The sequence below is a fragment of the Euprymna scolopes genome, chromosome 6, assembly GCF_053919585.1.
Source record: "Euprymna scolopes isolate OS-2025 chromosome 6, ASM5391958v1, whole genome shotgun sequence".
In the NCBI taxonomy this organism is placed as follows: domain Eukaryota; kingdom Metazoa; phylum Mollusca; class Cephalopoda; order Sepiida; family Sepiolidae; genus Euprymna; species Euprymna scolopes.
In genome coordinates, this window is record NC_136487.1 from 150,790,142 (window position 1) to 150,796,216 (window position 6,075).

Sequence of the window (6,075 nt, forward strand, 5' to 3'; positions counted from 1 at the left end):
TCATGGAATCTACGCTTAGGTTTAGGCACAGATAAAGAATACGGGAAATTATTGATAGTGGTTTCAGCTAGATGAATGTTTTTCGTGAAAGTTTAGCGAGGTGGAACTATAGATTGGAGCTCAGACGAGTGCATGCCATGAAAATAACAATAAAGCAGAGACAGGTTCGCAATGTCTCTTCTCTGAGAAAGAGGTTGCAGGCAAGAGAAAAGGGCATCCCCTACTAGGCTACAAAATAGAATATAAAATATAGATTGAGGAAATATTTTTAGGTTTTAAAAATTATCAAAATTCATCTGTTTTTTTTTGTTTGTTTTTTTTTTTTACATGGAGGTCACCACTTATCAAGACCCGGAAGCCACTCGGGGATAAAGGTTATTGTGTGTACAGTATTAAATGGGATAGTATCGTAGTAATAGTTGGTATTGGAGATTTGATAAAGTGTCTTACTTAAGGGGGTGATTCATCAGGAATTTGTTTATGTTGGACTTGAAGACCTCCGAGTTGTAGTCAGGTGGGAAACAGGCAAACAGAAGAGAATTCCACAGGCATGCACTTCTAAGAAAGAAGCTTTGTTCATGGAATCTACGTTTTGATTTAGGCACAGATAAAGAATGGGGAAAATTACTGACAGTGGTTTCAGCTAGACGGGTGTTTTTCATGAAAGATTGGTGAGGGGGGGGGCAGAAATTGGGGCTTGGACATGGAAATAACGATAAAACAAAGACAGGCTCGCAACGTCTCTTCTGTGGAAGAGAAGTTGCAGGGAAAAGAAAAGGGCATCCCCCACTAAGCCATGAAGTCTATTTTGTACTCTGTCAAAGCAGGATAGGCTGTTTTTAGCAGCTCCAGCCCAGATGTGGCAGCAGTACTCTATCCTTGGACGTACTTGGCTTTTATATAGATAGAGAATTGCATCAGTAGTGAGATATCTTCTGGAGCGGTAGAAGGATCCTACCATTTTCCCAGCGACCTGGGCAACAGACTTGATGTATGTGTTCCATTTCAGATCAGGAGTAAAGGTCAAACCCAGAAGCTTGTCAAAACATGCATGAAGCCTCTCCAAGACGAGAGCCATCCATTTCAATTGATGCCAGATGGGGATCAGAGCGTTGATGATGTAAAGATAACTTGGTTTTAGATGCATTAAAAGTAACCAACCACCTCTTCCCCCACTGTACCATGCACTCAAGATCAGAGGAGAGAGAATCAGAGAGAACTTTGTCATTTACTGCCTTTGATGTGTTGCCATAGATAGTCGTGTCATCAGCATAGATGTCAACAAATGATTTAAGTATGTGTTTGGGAGATCATTGATGTAGATCAGGAAGAGAGTTGGGCCCAGAATGGACCTCTGAGGGACTCCAGCATTAATACTGTGGGCCTCTGATTTCTGCCCATCAATCACTACTCTTATGAGCCTATCAGAGAGAAATGATTTAATAATTAAAAAAACATTTCCAGTTATACCGTAGTTGGAAATCTTGTGAAGTGGGCCCTTATGCCATACCTTATCGAAGGCCTTTGATATGTCAAGGGCAATTGCCCTAGAAAGGAAGCCTTTGTCGAGAGATTCACTAATCCTATGAGATATAACCGTTAGCACATCTGTAGATCTAGCAGAACGGAATCCATATTGCATGTCACTTAGAAGGTTATTTCTGCTGAGGTGTATTTAATATGGATTCCAGCAACTTACTCATGACACACAGGAGACTTATTGGTCTGTACTGAGAGGGAGATGACTTATCACCTGAATTCTTAAATACAGGGCATACTGATGAGGTTTTCCAGGGTGCTGGAAAGCACTTCTCTTTAAGGCAACTCTTAAAAAGTTCTGTAAGTATGGGGGCAAGTTCTGGTTGAAGCTTTTTGAACACTATAATTGGAATGCTGTCTGGGCCAGTTGCTTTACTGGAATTAAGGTTCTTGTTTGTTTTTTTTTTGTTTTTTTGTTTTGTTTTTTTTTTTTTAAATATAAGCACTTGAAGCCCCTCTCCCCCTATTTTCCAGAAAATATGAGTGAATGTTTTTGTATTCATTGAAAAAAAATATGTTTAAAAAAAAAAAACTGTTTGAGATGAAGCAATAAAATTTGACATGTATATGTGAATGTCATAAAACTATTAAAAAGAAGATAGCAAACTGACCTTCTAATTAAATTTGTTTAATTTACAATCGCTCTCATCTAATTTTCCAAAATGAAGTGAGGGTCTGTTTTTTATTCTTTTTTTTTAAATTATTCATTTATTTATTTATTTATAGACAATTTATGTGTGGTTTTAAGAGGGTTTTTGTTGGTATGGAGTTTACCACTCAGTCTTTGAGTGAGTGGTAGGTAGCTTTTTTTGAGGTGATGCTTATCACTCGGACCTAAGGTTAGTGGTATCATAAATAATTATATTTTCTGTTATAACTTTTCAGCATGAAGAAATATCAAAATAATTTGTGAGTGCTCACAACCTTAAAAGGCTAGAATGACCCAGACATGGCGGGGAGGGGGGTCATTTTATGTTAAATTTTTATAAGAATCATTCTAAATACTAAATTGAGTTTTTGTTGGGGATTTTTGCCAAGTTTTTTGTAGAGTGTTCACATGTAATTTCTTAAAACAGAATTTTCGTTTTTTTTTTTTTTATATATTGCTGACTAGAATTAAAATTTGAAAATCAAGAATTTAAACTTTTAAACCTGAGAAAAAACAGAATTTCTCTGCGGAGCAGCTATTTTATAAAAGGATCACAAAACTTTTTGATAGTCAATTTATTTGAAGAAGGATATTTGAATGCCAAGAAAAAGTGTTTATAGTCAACGAACATACTTCCTAACTTCTGGCGTGTTTGCTACTGGAAGCGGTGATAAAGCAAATCAGTTCCTTCACTTTTATTAGTATTTCTACTGTGAAACGATTTATTGAAATGAAATATAAGAAAAGGACATTGGAAAGTGTATAACAAAAATCGACAAAATTATAAAAAGATAAAAATAATATAATTAGTCTTTATTTGCACTTTTTATAACAAAATTTAAAAATTAAAAGCTTTTATTTTGATTGAAATTTTATAAGAAATATGTTTATGAAATCATAAAAATAATTTTTTTTAAATTTATATAATAAATATATGTTTATGAAAATAGATAAAATTAATGTAATAAATAACGAATGAAATTATTGAAATCAAAATAAAATTTCAAACATCAAGTGTTTTCAATGATTCTGAAAAAAGAAAAAAATTCAACAATTCTTAATTCAAACATAATTTCAGCACAAATAAGGTGTTTTTGCTATGGCTAACCCACATTGGCTTTTACTAGGAATGGTGCATCTTTTCCAAGTGATGTTAATTCTAGTCCTGGAATTCGGTAAGACCAAGAGACCACAAGAAAGATATACTGTAATATATTTTAATGGTCAATTGGGGATAAGGAAATAATGTTCTCAACTTCTTTACTTTTGTTATTATTTTTAAATTTTTTTTCTTTGAAGATTGTAATGCTGGGTATGGAGCAGCCAAACCAGCTGTCAGCATTCTCCTGCTTTTTATTGAAATCAGCCGAGAGCTCTTTTTAGTATCCTCACTGTTCCCTTAAATGCAATTGTCTGGATCTCTTTTGCACTTGGTCCACCAGAAATATTAGTTGTGTGTGTGTGTGTGTGTGTGTGTGTGTGTGTGTGTGTGTTTGTGTAGCCAAATGATAGGTGAATGATGATTTTTAAGATGTCCTATTCTATGCTGTTGGAAGCCCATTAAATGGATTTATAATTTACATAATAAAAACAAGTTTTAGAAAACAATTTCCCATTATTATTGATTTATAAGTCGTTTTGTTTTTTCATACATGGAAAAAAATTTTTATTCATACTAATTTCATCATTTTATCATTTTTTTCCCCATACAACAGCTTTGTGTATATGTGTTATAAGAAAACCATTAAAATAAACAACTGTAATTTTTTAATATGCATTAATAAAACATGGTAAATATAATAGACTCTTCAGCAGATTGTATATAATACTAGCCTGGGTGCCCAGCATTTCCCGGGTGTTTGAAGGTATGTGTTGAGCAAAAAAAAAAAAAGTGGTAGAAGGCAGGTAGGCTCAAACCCTTACTGCGAAAGTGATGTGTTTGCTGTTATGACTACCGCCAAATCGGAAGTGGCAAAGGTTTAAATTAAGGCTAGTAGTCAATCGAAAAGAGGGGATGACTTTTCAAAATATCGGTGAAAAAAGCGACCCCTCCCTGTAGAAAAGTGCTCAATTGAGGGTGAAGGAATTAATGTTTTTAGCCAATTTTTCGATATTATCACCTGAAGGGTTGAGCTTGAAAACGATTCTGATCTCGTGAAAATCCGTTGCCTCTGTCAAAAGTTTTAGGCAAACATACATACATTTAAACAGACAGGTGAGATTTATATTATAGACTAGTGGGGGGGGGGGGGTACCCGGCGTTGCCCTGGTATTTGTAGGTATGTGTATGAGGGGGGGTAATTAATAATCCTGCTTAAATATTATAAAAAAGACGATGTAAAAAAAAAATCCAAAACCAAAACGGAAAAAAATGGCATAAATAAACCTGTGTATGGGGGGGGGGGTAAACTAAAGAATAAGCGAAGTAATAAAAAAAAACGTTTGGTCGGGAGGAGGGATTGAACCCGGAAGCTTTGACGCGGAAGTGGAAACCAATGCCAATACTTAACGGTCTCGACCACGAGTGAGAGTAATTGATTAACGTGTTAAGTTAAAGCTTATAAAGCTAAAAGAGGTTTGATTGACAGGACGACGCTAAATGAGGTCATTGCGGGATCATTATTTTTAGTTTTCACTTTCCCCAGATGATGGTGGGAAGGGGGGGGAAAGCTGAGCGAAGCCGAAAACCCAACGTTTTTCACTGTATTTATACTAAAATGCAAGACAAACCGGGCACAAAGCGAAATAGCGCGTATCTCATAAAAGTCGACGTAAATAAATCTAGAGACGACCTGCGTTCCGAAATCCTACATATTATGACATAGGACCCATATAAACAGTTGTAAGCGATAGTAATGAACCCGGGAGCGTGTGCGAGAAAAGCCTTTTGAAGACATACACGAAATGGTCACACACATTTTGCCTTTTATATATATAGAAGAAGATGTTGACTTGTTTCATCAATTTGCAAAAAAAGATTGCATATAATATGTTGGCTTGTTTTATCAATTTGAAAAAAAAAAAATTATTGTCGATTTTGACTACCATTTTCTTGGTATGATCTGATTTGAAGTTTTGCTTACTGTAACGATGTGCCTGTTTATTTTGATCTACTAATTGTTGTGATACAACAGTGATTTGCCTTATTTCTGGTGTAGATGGTCTTTTCCAGAGACTATGGATAGATTTATGATTAAATGTCATGGCAGGGTCTGTCCTCGACATCATTCTTACAAATAGAAACTGCCTTGTTGGTGAGCAATCACTTTTGTTGGAATGGGGAGTATGTTCAGCTGCTCAAGCATTACTTCTTTTTTACAGAGGCAGTGGCACAGTTGTTATTGTCAATCGTCTCATGCGCCTCTGCCAGGGAATGCCAAAAATTTATTTTAACTGCCTATTTTTTGCACCCGACCAGAGTACCCTCTCAAAAAAACTGGTTTTCTCAACATTTGGGCCTGGTACCACAATTTGCTGCATCTATGATTAAAATAGATCTGATAGCATTACTATATTGTCCAATTTCTACTGTACACTATTTAACCCTTATCCTCGAGTGGCCTCTTGGCCTTGATAATGTAGTGATGCCTGTGTAAAAAAAAAAAAATGAACTTGTCATGATCAATTCCATAATTGGTGATATTATCCATTATACCAACGACGTGCCTCCTGATAAAAATTGATTTTTCAAAATATTGTTTTTTATATGAAATTAGTCAAAACGTTTCATTCCAGAGACTATTACTAAGTGTTGTGGAAGATATTGTTGGCAGCTATAGCCACAGTATCAGATGCAGAGTTTCTGTAACATACTATTTCTGTACTTCTGTAACATACTACTTCTGCAAGATTTGTAAAGGCTTGAAAAAGCCTTCAATTTTGAGCTT

At 35.3% G+C, this 6,075-nt stretch overlaps 1 protein-coding gene across 1 annotated transcript in view; it reads left to right on the forward strand.

Annotated features, from left to right (window-relative positions):
* Positions 1-6,075, forward strand: part of LOC145278040 (uncharacterized) — a 399,772-nt gene that overhangs the window by 92,897 nt on the left and 300,800 nt on the right. The gene's annotated exons all lie outside the window — the stretch shown is intronic.